Here is an 18,871-nt window from a genome sequence, read left to right on the forward strand (position 1 = left end):
CACTCCTCGGAAGGAAGGTTGGGCAATCCTACTTCTGTAGTGATACTGCCTCGGAAACCCAAGGAGGGGCCGCTATGAGTCGGGGCCGACTCGACCAACACCACCACCACCACCACCAACAACAACAACAACAACAACAACAACAACAACAACAACAACAACAACAACGAAAATTTTGTCTTACTATGACTCCATCTTAAAAAAAGAAAAGAAACTTCCAGCAATTAATCCCAAGCCAGATATATTATATCTGTGCAAATGATTACATGGTAGGCATTTTGATTTGAGGAATTATTACTGCATTCTGTGTTTGCATCCAACCTGTTTAGCCTGGCCTTCCCAATGATGAGACTCTTTGGAACTCATCTTAAATATTCTTGATGGTTGTGTAAATAACTTTATTTGTTAAAGATTCATTTACATATGTCACTGTATCAAAGGAAATTTTAACCAAAAATTTATAAACCTAACAAACAAATAGATAACAATTCTTGCATTTAGACAGAACAGATTTACCTAGGATGCAAATTTTTAAAGTGACATTTAGCTATAAAGATGATTTTCTAGATGCTTCTTACTACTTTTTTTTTTTTTTTTTTTTAATGATCTTCCCCAAGACAATAAGTATATTTGACAAAGGGTTTAAGTAAGTAAGCAAAAGACCTACTTGCAATCTAGTAATATTTTTTGGAAATTACTGAATGATATAGTTAATTGCCTGGCAGCTTTTCACACCAACTTTGTTGGCAATCTAGTTGCCAACCTAATAAATACTCTCTCATGTAGACAAATGTGCTTCAGATAATGATAGAGTCTTTGAGCAGGGGATTCTTGATACAGTCCTTCTGAAGGGGAACAATAGAATAAACAGAGCCAAGTGGAAAAATCAACACAGGCAATGATGCACAGAACTGTGAAGCTATTTACAGGCTGACACTCACTGCCACATGCAACTGACTGCAGACCTAAAACCTATTGTTCCATTTTTTACTGGGGAAAACAAAAAAACGTAGGTCCTAGCAGAGGATTCAATAGAAATTGAACCAAAACCTTTTTCTCTTATACAGAGGTATGGTGACTGTGAAAACTCTCAAGTTGTCTCTAAGAATTTATTTTGAGTAGTGTGATTTTTATCCCAAGTTTTTCTATATACTATACCATTCTAAGATAGTATCTTTGTATTTGCTTGTTCTGTTTTTGTCCTAAAAGTTGATAGTTCCTTATATTGGAATTACTTGAAATGACAACCAATAGTGTGGGGGGAAAAAAAAACTTTCTTCCCATTCTGAGAAGAAATTCTCCATGGTTACTTGACGACAATTGCATCGATCTGATTTCCATAACTTCTTAAAAATCATCTTATTAAAATAATATGAATCAAAATCCTTTGTATGTAACATGTCTATAAGCATTGTCATTTTTTTTAATTTTTAACATTTTAGGTACTGTCCTTGAGCTGTATTTTGACACTCCATTAGAACATGATAGTAGAACTGTGCAAGTTGAGATTGCATAGCCATATTTATTCATGGTCTCCATTGTAATTTATGTAAATATTTTTCTTCCAATAACTATGTTCCATAGCCTTTCAGTGTGGGTGATATAAGTTAAATATTTTTTGATATATAATAAAATAACAAAGTCTTCAACTTAAGTTAGATAGATACACATTTTCAATTTTAAAATATTCTGGGGTACACAATCCTATGCATCTGTTGCAGAATAGTATAGTAGGTCAGCTGCTTTCAAGTAGACGGCGACCCCACGTGTATCAAAGTGGACCTGTGTTCCAGAGGGTTTTCAGTGGCTGACTTTTCAGAAGTAGGTAACCATGTCTGTTTTCTGAGGTGCCTCAGAGTGGACTTGAATTGTCAGCACATTAACCATTTACACTTCCTGGGGAATCCAAAGCAGTTGCTGTCGAGTTGATTTTGACTCATGTTGTTTTAGAGTAAAACTACATTAATAGAGTTTTCAATGACAGTGACCGTTCAGAAGTAGATAGGCAAGCCTTTCTTCTAAGGTATCTCTGCCAACCAGCCTTCTGGTTGTCGTTGTTCCTGTTGATGGCATCAAGATGATTGCAACTCATAGCGACCTTCTGTATGACAGAAAGAAGCACTGCCTGGTCCTGTGCCATCCTCACAATCATTGCTATGCTTGAGCTCATCGTCACAGCCACTGTGCCCATCCATTTCATTGAGGGTCTTCCTCTTTTCTCTGACCTCTCTACTTTACCAAGCATGATGTCTTTCTCCATGACCACATAACCAAATGGGTGAGACAAAGTCTGGCCATTCTTACTTCCAAGGAACATACCGGCTGTACTTCTTCCAGAATAATAGTTCTTCTGGTTAGTAGTTGAAAATATAACCATTTTTGCCATCCAGGGACTTCTTATTGCCTGATACTTATCTTTAACAACATTCTATTGTAGTTCAAAAATTGCTCATTATTTGCTCATTAATTATGTATTTGCTTATTTTTATTTTATTTTTTTAAAAAACCCACAGACTCACTGCCATTGAGTCCATTCTGACTCATAGTGACCCCTCCTTGGGTTTCTGAGGTGGTATCTCTACAGAAATAGATTGCCCAGTCTTCCTTCTGAGGAGAGGCTGGTGGGTTTGACCCACCAGTCTTCTGGTTAGCAGTTAAGGATCCCTGGTGGCATAGTGCCTAAAGCATGTGACTGCTAACAAGAAGGCTGGTGGGTCAAACTCACCAGCCACTCCTCAGAAGGAAAACTGGTCATCTACTTCCATAAAGATTTACTGCCTCAGAAACTCAAGGAGGGGTCACCATAAGTTGGAATCAACTTGATGGCATTGAGTTTGGTTTATGGATTTACATAAATATAATTGAAATAATATGAAGAATGACTTAAAAAAACTCTATTGTTATTTGGGTGCAAATATACAAACCAAATTTGTTTTACACTCAACAGTTCATACACATCTTGTTTCAGGGCACCTATTAAAATCCCCACAATGGAACAGCTTTCTCCCACTTCCTCCCTGTGGTTATCTCTTCCCTGTGTCCTCCTTGCCTATGCATTCCTGTCTGTATATCTGTTCACCTGTGTAAATGCTGCCCTTCCAATCTCTCACTGTTGACTGTTCTAAGGAGTGCATCTCCGTGGAGTAGGTGTTCAACTCATTGTAGGCTTATTGTCGCTGCCTGAAAGCTAACCCATGGAAGTGAGTCCAATACCAAGTCCAAAGAGTAGCCCAGGGCCATAGTCTCAGGGATTTCACTAGTCTGTATCCAACCATTTATTTATATATTTTTGTGTTGTTGAATTCTGTTCCACAGAAGAATTATTGTTTTTGATAATATTAAGCTGAAGTAAGTTTAGACATTTTCTAAACTAGATTTCCTCTGAAAGTTGAAATCATTGACCAACTGCAAGGAAAAATGACTTACATAAATTGCAAATTTATTAAGGAATGGTGAAAGCCAGAATCATTCTGATGTGTACATTTCTCTGGTAATAACAATGTATGGATTTGTTCAGGAATACTGGGGCAAAACATTTACAGATCGTATTGTTGTTAAGTGGTGTCAGGTCAATTCTGACTCATAGTGACTCTATGTACAAAAGAATGAAAAACTTCCCAGTTCTGCACCATCCTCAGCCACCGCTATATTAGAGCCAGTTGTAGCTACTGTGTCAGTCCATCTTATTGAGACGTTTCCTCATTTTCAGTCACCCTCTGCTTTACCAAACATGATAGCATTCTCCAGAGACTGACAACATGTCCAAGTACATGAGACAAAGTCTCACCAAACTTACTTCTAAGGAGTACCTGGCTGGACTACTTTCAAGACAGATTTGTTTGTTTTTCTGGCATTCCATGGTATATTCAGTGTTCTTCACCAACACCATAATTAAAAGGCATCAATTCTTCTTAGGTCTTCCTTATTCATTATCCAGCTATTGCATACATATGAGGCAAATGAAAATATGTTGGCCTGGATCAGACAACTTAGTCCTAAATGTAACATCTTTGCTTTTTAATTATTTAATGAGATCTTTAGCAGCAGATATACCCAATCAGTACATCCTTTGATTGCTTGACTACTGCTTATATGGGTGTTGACTGTATATCTATATAAAATGAAATCCCATTTCTCAAGCTGAAATAAATGAAGAAGAAAAAAATGCAAACCTCATGATGAAATATTTCAGGATTCTAAGTATTTTGGGCCCACAGTCAATACCCAAGGAAGCAGCAGTCAGGATATTGGAAGTCATATTGCGTTGGGGAAAATTTGCTGCAAAATACCTCTTTAAAGTGTTGAAGATCAAAGATGTCACTTTGAAGACTAAGGTGTGCCTAACCCAAGCCATGGTATTTTCAATAACTTCACATGCTGGAAAGCTGGAAAATAAATGAGGAAGAACAAAGAAAGAGTTGATGATTTTGAATTGTGATATTGATTGAAAATACCATGGACTGCCAAAATAATGAACAGATATGTCCTGGAAGAAGTACAGTTGGAATGCTCCTTGGAAGAGAGAATGGCCAGAGTTCATCTCTCACATACTTTAGTCATGTTCTCAGAAGGGTCATTCCCTGGAGTAAGATATGCTTGGTAAAATAGAGAGTCAGAGAAGAAAGGGAAGGCCCTCAATGGGATGGATTGACAAAGTTGCTCCAGTTGGGCTCAAGCATAGAAAGAATTGTGAGGTTGATGCAGGTCTGGATGATTTTTTTTTTTTTTTGTACATATGGTTGCTATGAGTTGACACTTACTCAATGGCACCTCACAACAACATGAATGATGCAATAAGCATCAAAAGAAGATGGAAGGAATGCAGAATTTCTGTACCCAAAAGAATGGATCAATGTTCAAACATTTAAGGAAGCAGTATATGATCAAGAACTGATGGTATTGATGGAAGAAGTCCCAGTTGCACTGAAGGCATTGGTGAACAACTTGGCTCCAGGAATTGATGGAATACAAAATGATGTTTCAACATATGAATAAAATGCTGAAAGCACTCACTCTTCCATGCCAAGAACATTTGGAAGATAGCTACCTGACCAACCAACTGGAAGAAATCCATGTTTTGCTGTTGTTGTGTGTCATTGAGTCAGCTCCGACTCATAGCAACCCCTCCTTGGGTTGCTGAGGCAGTATCACTACAGAAGTAGATTGCCCAACCTTCCTTCTGAGGAGTGGCTGGTGGGTTTGAGCCTCCAGCCTTCTGGTTAGCAGTCAAGTGCCTTAGGCTCTATGCTACCAGAGCTCCATATTTGTGCATATTCCAAAGAAAGATTATCCAACACAATGTGGAAATTATTGAACAATTTCATAAATATGACACCAAGTAAAACTATGCTGAAGATAATTTAAAAACATTTGCAGCAGTTTATTGGCAGGGAACTTCCAGAAATATAATCTGGATTTGGAAGAGGATGAGGAACAAGGAATATTATTGCTGATTACAGATGTATCTTGACAGAAAGAAGAGAATACAGAAAGATGTTTATGTGTTTTATTGACTATACAAAGGCATTTGAATATGTGGAACATAAAAAAATTATAAATAACATTTTGAATAATGAGAATTCCAAACATTTTAATTGTGCTCATGAGGAACCTGACATAGACTATGATGCAGTCTTTTAAGCAGAACTAGAGGATACTGCATGGTTTAAAATCAGAAGAGGTGTTGCACCAGAGATGTATCCTTTCACCATACTTATTAACTCTGTATGCTGAGCAAATAATCAGAGAATCTGGATTCTTAGAAGAAAAACTTGACATCAGAATTGAAGGAATATTTATTAATAATGTGCTATATGCAGCTGACACAACCTTGCTTGGTGAAGCATTTATGTATGAAGACTAGAGACTACAGACTCCTGGATAGTTTACCCTTCAACATAAACAGAAGTCCTCACAACTGGACCAATAAGCAACATTGTGATGAACAGAGGAAAGATTGATGTTAAGGTTTCCTTTTATTTTCATACACAGTCAATGCATTGTGTAGGTTTCTGTTAAGGGATGCTTTTATCTTTAAGCATCAACTCATACAAATTTGGATAAATGCTATAAACAATAAATCATCCAAATATGATTGTAACTTCCTTTTCTTTTGCTCATATACACAGGTAAAATATAAAACCATAGATGCATAGACCAAAATGTTGGTTAAGAGGTTAGGTATCTCTCAATGGCAGTAATTTACCACCTTAATGTTTAAATAATCAAGAGCTTATCCTCTGAGAGTTCATTCATTTGATGCCACTTAATTATACTTTTACTATCATTAATTTTCAAAGAAACCCTTAGTTCTTGCATCTCCAAAGAGCACCTAATCCCCACATAGCTTCTTAAATGCTTTTGTCTTGTGTATTGCCATATTGCTTGGATGGCCCTGTGTGGCCACACATTTAATTAAAATCCCCCGAGAAGACAGTTTTCATGATTTGTTATTGGACATCGGCCAAAGCTCATTTCACCAAGCCTTTTGCCATTTACTTAATCTGTTTCTGTGTATATATGTAATGTTGTCTATATGAATTATTATGACGAATTTGAATATTTTTACCAACTTCTGCAGTCTGAAATTGATCAAACATGCAATGAAGATGCATTGATATTACTGGTGATTGGAATGCAAAAGTTGGAAATAAATAAAAATGGTTAGAATTGGGAAAATATGGTCTTGGTGATAGAAACAACCCTGGAGATTGTATGATAGAAATTTTGCAAGGCCAACAATTTGTTCATTGCAAAGACCTTTCTTCATTGACATAAGTGATGACTACTTTGACTCAATGGCAATGTGTTGCATTGTGTTTTACATGTGGACCTTGAGGATAGAATACACAGGAATCAAATTGACTAAAGATGTGGAAAGAGACATTGGAGAAGCTCAATATCATCAGTCAGAACAAGGCCAGAGGCGGACTGTGAGATAGACCAGCAATTGCACATATGCAAGTTCAAGTGGAAGTTGAAGAAAATTAAATCAATGGCCAAAGTACAACTTTGAGTATATTTCAACAGAGTTTAGAGACCATCTTAAGAATAGATTTGATGCATCGAACACAGCAGTGGTTAAGTTTCTGTGTCAACTTGACTGGGCCTGGTTGAGTAGCTGGGCAGCTGAATTTAGTTATTCTCAATGGTGAGATTGGTAATCAACTCCATGGTGGAATCTATTGGAACAGCTGAGTAGCTGCTTCACATATGTGGGCTGCTTCCCATATATAAGAAGTAGCTTTAGGAATGGTCTCCAGCTTTTGGATGCTTGAACCTGAATTTAGCTGTGTCATTTTTCAGCAGCCTGCCATGCTCTGCCAACCTTGGGACTTTCAATGGACTTGAAGTAATTGCCTGCCATGTGATGTGGTACCATCAGAACTGTGCCTTTTTACTTGGCCACCTTGGGCTTGTCAGTCTCAGCAGCCAACAACTGAGAGAAGAAAAGCCTCTAGCTCCAGTGGGCTGGGAGTAGGACACAGAGTTTCAGGCCAAGGTTGAGGGGCTTTCACCAAGCCCCTAGAAACTGGCACTTTGAACTTGGACTTAAACCCTCTAATTTGTAAGAATCAACTCCTGTTTGTTAAGGCCATCCCATTTGTGGTATATTCCTGTCAGAGCGGTACTAGGTAACCAGAAAAAACACCAAGACCAGACAGGTTGTGAGAAGACTGCAGCTCAGGATTAGAGGAAGACTCAATAACAGCCTTCAATATGAAGACAACAAAATATTGCTTGCTAAAAGCAAAGAGGACTAGCTGCACTTCGTGATGAAGATCAAAGGTTACAGAATTTCTTAAGTATTACATCTCAAAATAAAGAAAATAAAAATGCTCACTACTGGGTCAATAAGTAACATCATGATAAACAGAAAAGATTGAAGATGTCAAAGATTTCACTTTACCTGGATCCACAATCAGTGTCTCTGTAGGCAATAGTAAAGAAACCAAGTGATGTATTCCATTGGAAAACTTTATTACAATGTTGTGGTTGTTGTTATGTGCCATCGAGTTGGACCCGACTCATAGCGACCCCTCCTTGGATTTCTGAGGCGGTATCACTATGGAAGTAGATTGCCCAACCTTCCTTCCAAGGAGTGGCTGGTGGGTTTGAACCACCAGCCTTCTGGTTAGCAGTCAAGTGCTTTAGGCACTATGCTACCAGAGTGCTTTAAAGTGTTAAAAAGTAAAAATGTTACTCTGACAACTAAATTGCACTTACCCCTACTAGCAATGGTATTTTCAGTTGCTTCATTTTTATGTGGAATCTGGACAGTGAACAACAGAGGATTAATGCATTTGTGTTATGGTGTTGATGAAGAATTCGGGAGCTCTGGTAGCATGGTGCCTAAAGCAATTGACTGCTAACCAGAAGGCTGGCGGTTCAAACCCACCAGCTCCTCCTAGGAAGGAAGATGGGGCAATCTACTCCGTAGTGATACTGCTTCAGAAACCCAAGGAGGGGTTGCTATGAGTCGGGTCCAACTCGACAGCACACAACAGCAACAACAACAACAGAAGTATAAATATATCTGTCGTGGAAGAAGTATAGCAAGAATGGTTCTTAGAAGCAAGGATAGTGACATTCATTCCATGAACTTTGGACATCTTATCAGGAGGGACAGGACGTTGGAGAAGGCCATTATGTTTGGTAAAGGACTAGACCAGCAAAAAAGAGAAGACTCTCGAGCTGAATTGTCACAATGGCTGCAACAATGGGCTGAAACAGCAGCAATTGTGAACAGGACTGAGCACAGTTATGTTCCATTGTACATAGGATCGCTACGTATCAAAAACCAGTTGATGGCACTTATCCTCAAGAACACATCCCTTATGTCTTAAATATTCCCCTAGAGTCCTCTTTTCTTACTGGCTCCAAAGTCTAAATATTCAATTTCTTTATATCAGTTTTTCAATATCTTCTTCTAATATGCTTACAATTCTTACAATTAATAGAGTTTTATTGTGCATTCTTTACAAGAGCAATTACTTTTAGTCATTTGGGTGAATTGTTGCTATAATTAACTTAGGTAATGTATAAAGAAGGAGCTCTGGTGGATTAATGCTTAAGTGCTGGGTTGCTAACATAAATCTGGCTGTTAGGAAACATCCATTCATTCCAAGCCATTGTATTTTCAGTCATTTCATATTTAATGAAAGGTGACAATGAATAAGGAAGACTGAAGAAGAATTGATGCATTTGAATTATGGTTTGTGAAGAATAGGGAAATACCATGGGTTGCCTGAAGAAAGAACAAATCTGTCTTGGAAAAGTATAGCTATAATACTTCTCAGAACTGAGGAGGTCAATATTTCGTCTCACATGTTCTGGTCATGTTATCAAGAGGGACCAGTTCTTGGAGAAGGCTTATGGAGAAGATAAAGTGGAGGGTCAGCAAAAAAGAGAAAGAGCGCCAACAAGATGGATTGACAAAGTGGCTGCATCAATGGACTTAAGCATAATCATGTGAGAATGGCACAGGACCGGGCAGTACTTCATTCTATTGTATACAGGGCTGCAACACACTGGAATGATGTGAGTTGGAATCGACTCAATGACCATGGACCTTAGCAGAAACTGTTTTTGTAATAGTTCTTGGATTTTATTGAGTTGATTCTGACTCATGTTGATCCCAAAGGATAACTACCCGATTGGGTTTCCTTAGATGTAAACTTATAGATGCAGATTTTCAGGTTCTTCTCCAGCAGAGCTGCTGGCTGAATTCTGATAACTAGTGCATTTAGTTTATTTCCCAACACTGTACTGTGCATGATGTTCATTTGTTTGTCCGTTTTCAAGTCTTATAATGCATATGGTGTTCAGATAATGACATGATGATGCAAAATCTGAAGATTGTAGCTTTAATTTTCTTATTAAGAATCAACGTTTTCTTTTCTAAAACACACTACTTTGTTTTGTCCCTGAGAATATAGCTATTAGGAAATACACATCATATTCCTTTTTCTTTGCTATTAAATTTATCTGGACCTTATCATTAAAAAAAAATATGTCTCCCTGTAAATTAATTTCCTTTTTTTTCTGTTAAAAATGTTGAGTCAAAAAATAAATGAAAAAATACTTTAAGAAAGCAGACTTAACTCTCCATAATCTTAAACTCAATATTACAAAATTAGAGTGTTTTTCTTCTTGGCAATAATTACATCATATGTAACATCTGATGCATGCAGATTGAAAGTGAAATTTATTACTGATGTTCTCTGAATTGATTGCTGGTTTGGCTAAACTGACCTTTGCTTTAAATCAGAATTGATTGACCATTTGAGTCAACATGGTTAAATTGGTTGTGCATATACAGAGACTTTGTTTATTGAATTTAGGATATTCAGACTAACATAATTTACTGCTGCTTCTCTTCTGCTCCAGGAAACACTCTACTTTATGATTGCATTTAATAACGTGTCGGAAAGCAAATGGAAATAGACCCATACACAAGGGAGAGCTGCAGTGGATTCTGCAACTGTTTAACATCCACAAAGACAACCCTTAGAGATTGGTTCATACTCTTTTGTAGTTTGCAAGTTACATTTATTTTTTTTATGTTAAAGATGGGACCTACAATGTCGTTCCTGTAAAGTTAATTATCAGAAAGAAAAAAACAAAAAAACATCGAATACCATCTATTCTAATTGTATAATTGTATAATCTCCAACTTTTTTTTTTTTTTTTTTTTTTGCCTTGGCACGCATCCTAGAATGATCAGGTAAATCTAAAAGCACTAAGGATATTGCATTCTATCACAGTTTCCAAGTGAACTTTTTATTGTTGCAACAAGGTAGCATTGAATAGAAAAGAAATCATATAATACATAAAAGAACCAATATAGATTCTAAGATCTTGGTGCAGGGTATTTCTAAAAATAATAGTTTTCTTGTTCATTTAAAATATCTAATTTCCTTTATTTTGCCCTAGTTCTTATCATTTGAACACCAGACACAGACCTGAAACCTAGAAATTAATAATCAGGAGGCTAGGAGAGCCAAATCTCTCAGTTCTAGAGGCAGCCTGCCTCTCAGTGCCAGATCAACAACTGATTTCATAAATTTAGTTCTTGTATTACGAACTGCAGTGCCAATGAAAATCAATAAAAACAATTTCCTTCTGCATTCATGATCCTCTCCTCATACTGTTTCTTCATATTCTTTTCAGGGTCATTTTGTCAGAGTGCCACAGGGCCATTCAAAATGTAATTTTGTGTTTCTCTATAGATTATCCTGTGAAACCTGATTTTTCATGTGCACTTTTGAGAGGTATGAAGTGTAACTTTGGGGGCATTAAGTGAAAAAACAAAACAAAAAAACTTTATGTTTGGAAAACATTGAAGGAACCACCACGCTTTGTTGTTTTTAGTGCTTTAGTATGAATTCTGAGGCTACATACTGTATATAGTATAACCAAAGAAAGAGTGTCTGTGTGTGTAATTATGTATGGACGTACATGGTCTATCATTTGCTAAGTTAATACTTAATGGGTGTCTGAGAAGATAGTGAGAGAATTAAGACTTAAATACAGTTTTTAAAAGGCTCTGGTAGCATAGTGGCTAAGGCACTTGACTGCTAACCAGAAGGCTGGCAGTTCAAACCCACCAGCCACTCCTCAAGGTTGAGCAATCTATTTCTATAGTGATACCACCTCGGAAACCCAAGGAGGGGTCACCACGAGTCGGGTCCAACTCGATGGCACATAACAACAACAACAACAACAATAGAGAGCTCAAGCATAATGAAAATTTCAGATCCCACCAGACAGCATGCTATTATTGATTTGTTAATTCATTCACCCCTCATTTATTCAAAGAATTTATCAAAACTTTCTGCCATGTGGAAATGAAAAGATATGTATATCCATTTCCTGAAAAAAGCATTTTTAGATATTTGGAAAATAGTATAACTTTAATACAAGAAAATGCACACTATGTCTTGCTTTTAATGCAAAGTAATTATTTCATGAGATTTTTCTGGTTCTACTATGTTCAATTCTTAGGGATTGAGTCCTCAGAACAATTTACAGCGTGTTTGGAAGGGTTGAACATGCTGCTATTCATATGCAGATTCAGGACCACACATTAGTAGGGCACATAAATATAAAGTTGTTACTATTATTGTTGTTGTTAATGGTATTATTCCCAAATCTTAATGAAATATCTATAATTTTTCTCCATTTCAAAACTGATAAAACTGATCCTCACATTAAATATCTTGTAAAAGAGGGTGTATATTTTAAATGGCATCTACTTCTGTAGTGATACTGCCTTGGAAACCCAAAGAGGGGTCGCTGTGAGTTGGGTCCGAGTTGTTAGCAAATAAAAACAACAACAACAACATTCAGAGCAACAAATAATTAATTTTAAAGAATGATATTACCTCGTGCATGACAGGAATAGATATTTGAATTAATATAATCATTATTTAAATTGTCCACTGTTAAGATACAGTGATAGCTAATATATGATGAGTGTGTGTATACTAGACATGGGTCTAAGAAATTTCCATACATTATTGTTTCAATCAATTATTATATCTCAATGATGGTAGATTGTTATAAATATTTCCATTTTCGAGATGAAGAAACTGAGACAAAATCAAAGTCTGGTAGTGGTTGGAGAAGAGTTTCAACAAGATCTAATTGAAAGCATGTGCTTATTATAGATTTAATGTTGTACAGGCACTAAGTTGAAAGATGAAGCCAATTGATTTCTTTTTTAACATGGCTATTATAGTATATTGGGAGCTCTGGTAGCATAGTGGCTAAAGCACTTGACTACTAACGAGAAGGCTGGTGGTTCAAACCCACCAGCCACTCCTCGGAAGGAAGATGGGGGCAATCTACTTCCGTAGTGATACTGCCTCAGAAAGCCAAGGAGGGGTCTCTATGAGTCGGGTCTGACTCAACAGCACATAACAACCACAACAACAATTATAGTATATTAAATTTGAAAAGCAGGTAAAGACACTCAACATTATGATTTAGACCACATAATGAGTATCAGTACTATTTTCAAAATAAAAAATTAGAATGTGAGGTAAAAAGAAAATTATTTAACAATAGAAGGAATAAAAATTAAATTGTATTTCTGTTCATTTGTCTATTTATTTCTATGATTAGCTGTTGCTTCATATATTTTTATAAAAGAAGTTCATGTTTAATATGGAAAATTTGGAAACATCACGAAGAAAAAATAAGCTCTACTCTCATCACTCAGGGATAACAACTTATATAAGATTGACACATATCATATGTTGTCTTCTTGGTCTTTATGCATATGTGGAGAGGAGTCTGAGAAGCATTTATCTTAATAATATACAGGTACACCTCAGAGATATTGCAGGTTCTTGCCCAGACCACAGTAAAGTGAACATGACAGTAAAGTGAGTCGCACCCATTTTTTGGCTTTGCAGTGCATATACAAGTTGTGTTTACACTCTACTATAGTCTATTAAGTATGCAAAAACATTATGAGGAAGTCTGAAATATTGTGAGAATTAGCAAAATGTGACACAGAGACATGAAGTGAACACATTCTGTTAGTTAAATGGTGCTCATTGACTTCCTTGACTCTGGGTTGTCACAAACCTTCAGTTAAAAAAAAAAAAATGCAGTATCTGGAAAGCACAATAAAGTGAAGGCAATTAAATTTGTTATGGCTGTATAAATCAAGAGGTACACCCTTCAGATTCCTCTACACACATATACACATCTATTACACACATATATTATACTTTTACAAACTAATTTTACTATACATATTTTGCTGGGAATGAAGAAGAAAATGTTGCGTTGATCGTCAAAAAGAGCATTTCAAGATGTATCCTGAAGTACAATGCTGTCAGTGATAGGATAATTTCCATATGCCTACAAAGAGCAATAGTTATCATTGCTATCATTCAAACTTGCACACCAGCCTAAAGCCAATGATGAAGAAATTGAAGATTTTTACCACCTTCTACAGTCTGAAATTAATCGCACATGCAAACAAGGTGTGTTGGTAGTTAATGGTGACTGGAATGTGAAAGTTGGAAACGAAGAAATATCAGTGGTTGGAAAATATGGTCTCAATGATAGAAATGATGCCAGTGATTGCATGATAAAATACTGCAAGACCAAAATTATTCACTGCAAATACCTTTGTTCAACAACATAAATGTCAACTATATACATGGACCTGGCCAGATGGAATACATAGGTGTCAAATTGACTACTTCTGTGGAAAGAGATGACAGAGAAGCTCAATAGCAGTCAAAACAAGCTCAGGGGTCAGTTGTGAAACAGACTATTAATTGCTCTTATACAAGTTTAATTTGAAGCTGAGGAAAATTTAAACAAGGCAACAAGAGTCAAAATATGATCAGGAGTATGTGCCATCTAAATTTAGACAATATCTGGAGAATAAACTTGACACATTGAATACCAATGGCTGAAGACCAGATGAGTTGTGGAAAGACATCAAGAATATCAAACATGAAGAAAGTAAAAGGTGATTTAAAAGACAGGAAAGACAGAAAAGATCAAAATGGATGTCAAAAGAGACTCTGAAACTTGCTCTTGAACAAAGAGTAGCTAAAGTGAATGGAAGAAATGGTAAAGTAAAAGAGCTAAACAGAAGATTTCAAAGAGCAGATTGAGAAGACAAAGTCAATTATTATAATGAAGTGTGCCAAGAACTGGAATTAGAAAATCAAAAGAGAAGAACATGCTCTGTATTTCTCAAGATGAAAGAAATGCAGAAAAATTTCAAGCCTTGAGTTGCAATATTAAATCATGTAGGCAAATTTTTGAAGATACATGAAGCATCAAAAGAAGATGGAAGGAATACACAGACCCACCAGCCACTCCTTGGAAGGAAGGTTGGGCAATCTCCTTCTGTAGTGATACAACCTCAGAAATCCAAGGAGGGGTCACTATGAGTCTGATCCAACTCCACGGCAGTGGGTTTGGTTTTGGTTTTGGTATCAAAAAGAATTGGTTGATGTTCAATCATTTCAGGAAGTAGCATATGATCAAGAACCAGTGGTATTGAAGGAAGAAATCTATTATGCACTGAATGAATTGGTGAAAAACAAGCCTCCAGGAATTTACAGAATACTCATTAAGATGTTTCAACAAACAAATCTAACGCTGTTGTTGTTATGTGCCGTCGAGTCAGAGCCTACTCATAGCGACCACTCCTTGGGTTTCCGAGGCCGTATAACTATGGAGGTAGATTGCCCAACCCTCCTTCCAAGGAGTGGCTAGTGGGTTTGAACAGCCAGACTTCGAGTAAGCAGTCAGGTGCCTTAGACACTATGCTACCAGAGCTCCTTAAAATGTTCATTTGTTTCTGCCAAGAAATTTGAAAGACAGCTACCTGCTCAACTGACTGAAAGAAATCAATATTTGTGCACAGATCAAAGAAAGGTGATCCAACAGACTGTGGAAATTATTGACCAATGCCATTAATTAATTGACCAGTGTCATTAATTTCACAAGAAAGTAAAATTTTGCTGAAAATAATTTTAAAAATTGTTGCAGCACTACATTGGAAAAGAAGTGCCAGAAATTCAAGTTAGATTCTGAAAAGGATGTGGATTGATAAATATCATCACTGATGTTGGATGGATCTTGGCTGGAAGAGAATACCAGAAAGATATTTACCTTTTTTTCTTTTGACTATGCAAATGCACCAAACTGTGTGGATCATAACATAACAAATTATGGATATAATTGTGAAGAATGGGAATTCTAGAGTGCTTAATTTTGCTCAGGAAGAATCTATACATGGACAAAGAGGTAGTCATTTGAACAGAACAAGGGGATACTACAAGGTTTAAAATAAAAGATGGTATGCGGCAGGGTTGTATGATTGATTATTCAATCCGTCTGCTGTGCACATAATCTGACAATCTGGACTACATGAAGAAGAATGTGGCATCTGGATTGATAGAAGACTCTTTTAACAACCTGTGCTCTTTTAACAACCTTGGTTACTGAAAGTGAAGAAGACTTGAAGCACTTACTGATGAAGATCAAAGACTCCAGCCTTCAGTATGAATTATGCCTCAACATAAGGAAAACAAAATAATCCTCACACAATTATGATAAATGGAGAAAAGTTTGAAGTTTTTAGGGTTTCATTTTATTGAATGCTCCATCAATGCTGATGGAAGCAGAAGCCAAGAAATCAAAAGACATATTGCACTGGGCATATATGCTACAAAATACCTCTTTAAAGTGTTAAATCAACTTTGAACACTCATGTGGGCCTGACCGAATCCATGTTGTTTGTATTTGCTCCATATGCATGTGAAAGGTGAAAGATGAATAAGGGAGACCACAGAAGAACTGATGCATTTCAATTGTGGTGTTGGTGAATAATTTGGAATATACCATGGAATATAGGGTGAATGAACAAATGTCTTGGAAATACAGCTGGGATACTCCTTAGCAGACAGAATGACAAGACTTCTGCTCTCGTATTTTGGTCATGTTTTCAGCAGGGAGAAGCCCCTAGAGAAGGATATCATTCTTGGTAAAGTACAGGATTTTACTTTACTTTCTCATTAAAAAGAGGAAGACTCTCAATGGGATGGCTTCCACATTGGGCTCAAGAATAGCAATGATTGTGAGGATGGCCCAAGACCAGGCATCGTTCCACTGTGTTATACATAGAATTGCCATGAGTCAGATGCCATTCAACTGCCCCTAAAAAAACAACAGCATTATTTTTGTAGGTTTTTTTTCACCTGATATGTTGAGAATATCTTACATTATCATTAATTAAGACAATAACTTTCTTTCACAGTTCTAAAGTTGATCTACTTTGATTTTGATTATAGCAGTTGAAGATTTTCAAATTTTAATTTAGTTTAAGAAATGTGGTAACGTATTTTATCACCTCATGAAGCTTTGGGGAAGAGAGCAGATCCTACTCTGAGAGCTCCTGTGTATACCGGGTGTGTGTTTATTTCCTCTGACAGTACAAGAATGCAAGACATTTGACTTAGTTTCATCCTTTTCCCTGCACACTGGTAATAAATAAAAGACCCATATGGCAGCTTCAATCTAGTATACAGTCATGCATCACTTAATATCCGTGATACGTTCTGTGAAATAGGATGTTATGTGATTTGTACTTTGTGGGAATACGCCTAAATCACAAGCAACAGCATTCACTGATTTCCCACCTTTGTGTTGTTCAATAAATTTTTGTTTCACTTCCAAACCTGTGCTTCTCCTTTGCCTCTTGTTGCTGCTATTGTTAGTACTGATTTTGCTCTGTTTGCAAGCCATGAGGGGTTTCATGGTGATACTTTTTCAGAGAAAGTTAAGCAGAGAGATAACACCTGTAACACTCAAGAGATGTGAGATGCACGAGATTGGATGATTCTGGCAATGAGTCGAAACCTACACTGTTAGACACTTAACTTTTTATTTGTAAGTAGAAAGTTCATGTTAAAGTAATCATAGGAAATACAGTACCATCCACACATAAGATAGTATCATAGGCATTTATTATGATTATCAAGACATATGCATTAGAGGTTATATATGTACCATTACACACCTGGCAGCACAATAGTTTTAGTATAGTATACAAGAGACATGAAATACATATGTTGTGTACTGAAAGTTGTTGCATTTACTACGTACATTTATGTCTCCTACATCCTGATCCCCAATTAGGATTTCTAAATTCCATTATAACCTCACAGGACCACAGATGTATATGTGGTCAGACATTGCCCAAATGGATATTATGGATCACATGATTGTATTTAGCTCTAAGTCATCATAACATCCAGGAAAATAATTCTTTGGTGAGGTAGAATGAGTGGGACTTTAATAGTAGTGCCTAGTGCTGAAGCTGTGTGAGAGGCAGGAAAGAGACTTAAAATTAAATGGACTTTACTGAAAATTGTCTTCCTTTTGTAGTTTGGAGTCTAGGTTGTAATTTTCAACTTTCTTTTCCCTAAATTATCTGTTACAAAGAGATCACGTTCAGGGTAAAATTAATACTACTCCAATTACAAAGCATGTGGTCAGCAATGGAAGAAGAAATGAAGCATGCGTTCTGCTGGTTAGAACACTCCAAAAGTAGGTGGCGTGAGAGACAAAATTATGCAAACAATAGATACTTAATGAATTACTATTAAATGAACCAGCATGTACTAAGAAGTAAGTCCTTAAGTGTCTGTCATTGTAACTATAAAACAATTCATCTTTTCTTCTGTATTTTAGTTTTTTGAGCTTTTTAACCCTAAAGGTGTTGCAAAATGTTCTACCAAGGTAGAATTGACAGGAATTACTCCAGTATACCATGACCTGCCAGAAAAATGAACAAACCTGTCTCGGAAGAAGTACAGCCTGCATGCTCCTTAGAGGCAAGAATGGCAAAATTTCATCTCCCCTACTTTGAGTATCAGGAGAGACTAGTCCCTGAAGAAGGGCATCTGCTTGGTAAAGTAGAGGGTCAGCACAAAGATGGATTGACCCGGTGGCTGCAACAGTGGGCTCACATATCCTATTATTGTGGGGATGGCCCAGGACGGGGCACTGTCCGTTCTGTTGCACAAAGAGTCATGAAGAGTTGGAACCATCTTGATGGTATCCACCAGCAATGCTACCACCACTACCAACAGAGTTCATTGTAATATTAAGAGGAATATTCTGTCTCTGGAATCTGTTTTGTACAGGAGAAATACTTTATAAGAAAATAGTTTTAATTGTGCAATATTAAAACTTTGATGTTAAAACTTGGGTTTCACTGATAATGGAGGTATAACTAGGAGATACATGATATTTGGTAATTAGGTCCTAGACCTCATCAATAGAGAGAATTTCTTCCTTATCTATTCTTTTTTTTTTTTTTTTT

General features: G+C 36.7%; 1 protein-coding gene across 1 annotated transcript in view; it reads left to right on the forward strand.

The window, feature by feature from the left end:
- The window catches only part of PCDH7 (protocadherin 7), a 598,799-nt gene that overhangs the window by 473,851 nt on the left and 106,077 nt on the right, over positions 1-18,871 (forward strand). The gene's annotated exons all lie outside the window — the stretch shown is intronic.

Source organism: Orycteropus afer, unplaced genomic scaffold, assembly GCF_000298275.1.
Source record: "Orycteropus afer afer isolate SDZICR_OR568_19922 unplaced genomic scaffold, OryAfe1.0 scaffold00514, whole genome shotgun sequence".
Lineage (NCBI taxonomy): Eukaryota > Metazoa > Chordata > Mammalia > Tubulidentata > Orycteropodidae > Orycteropus > Orycteropus afer.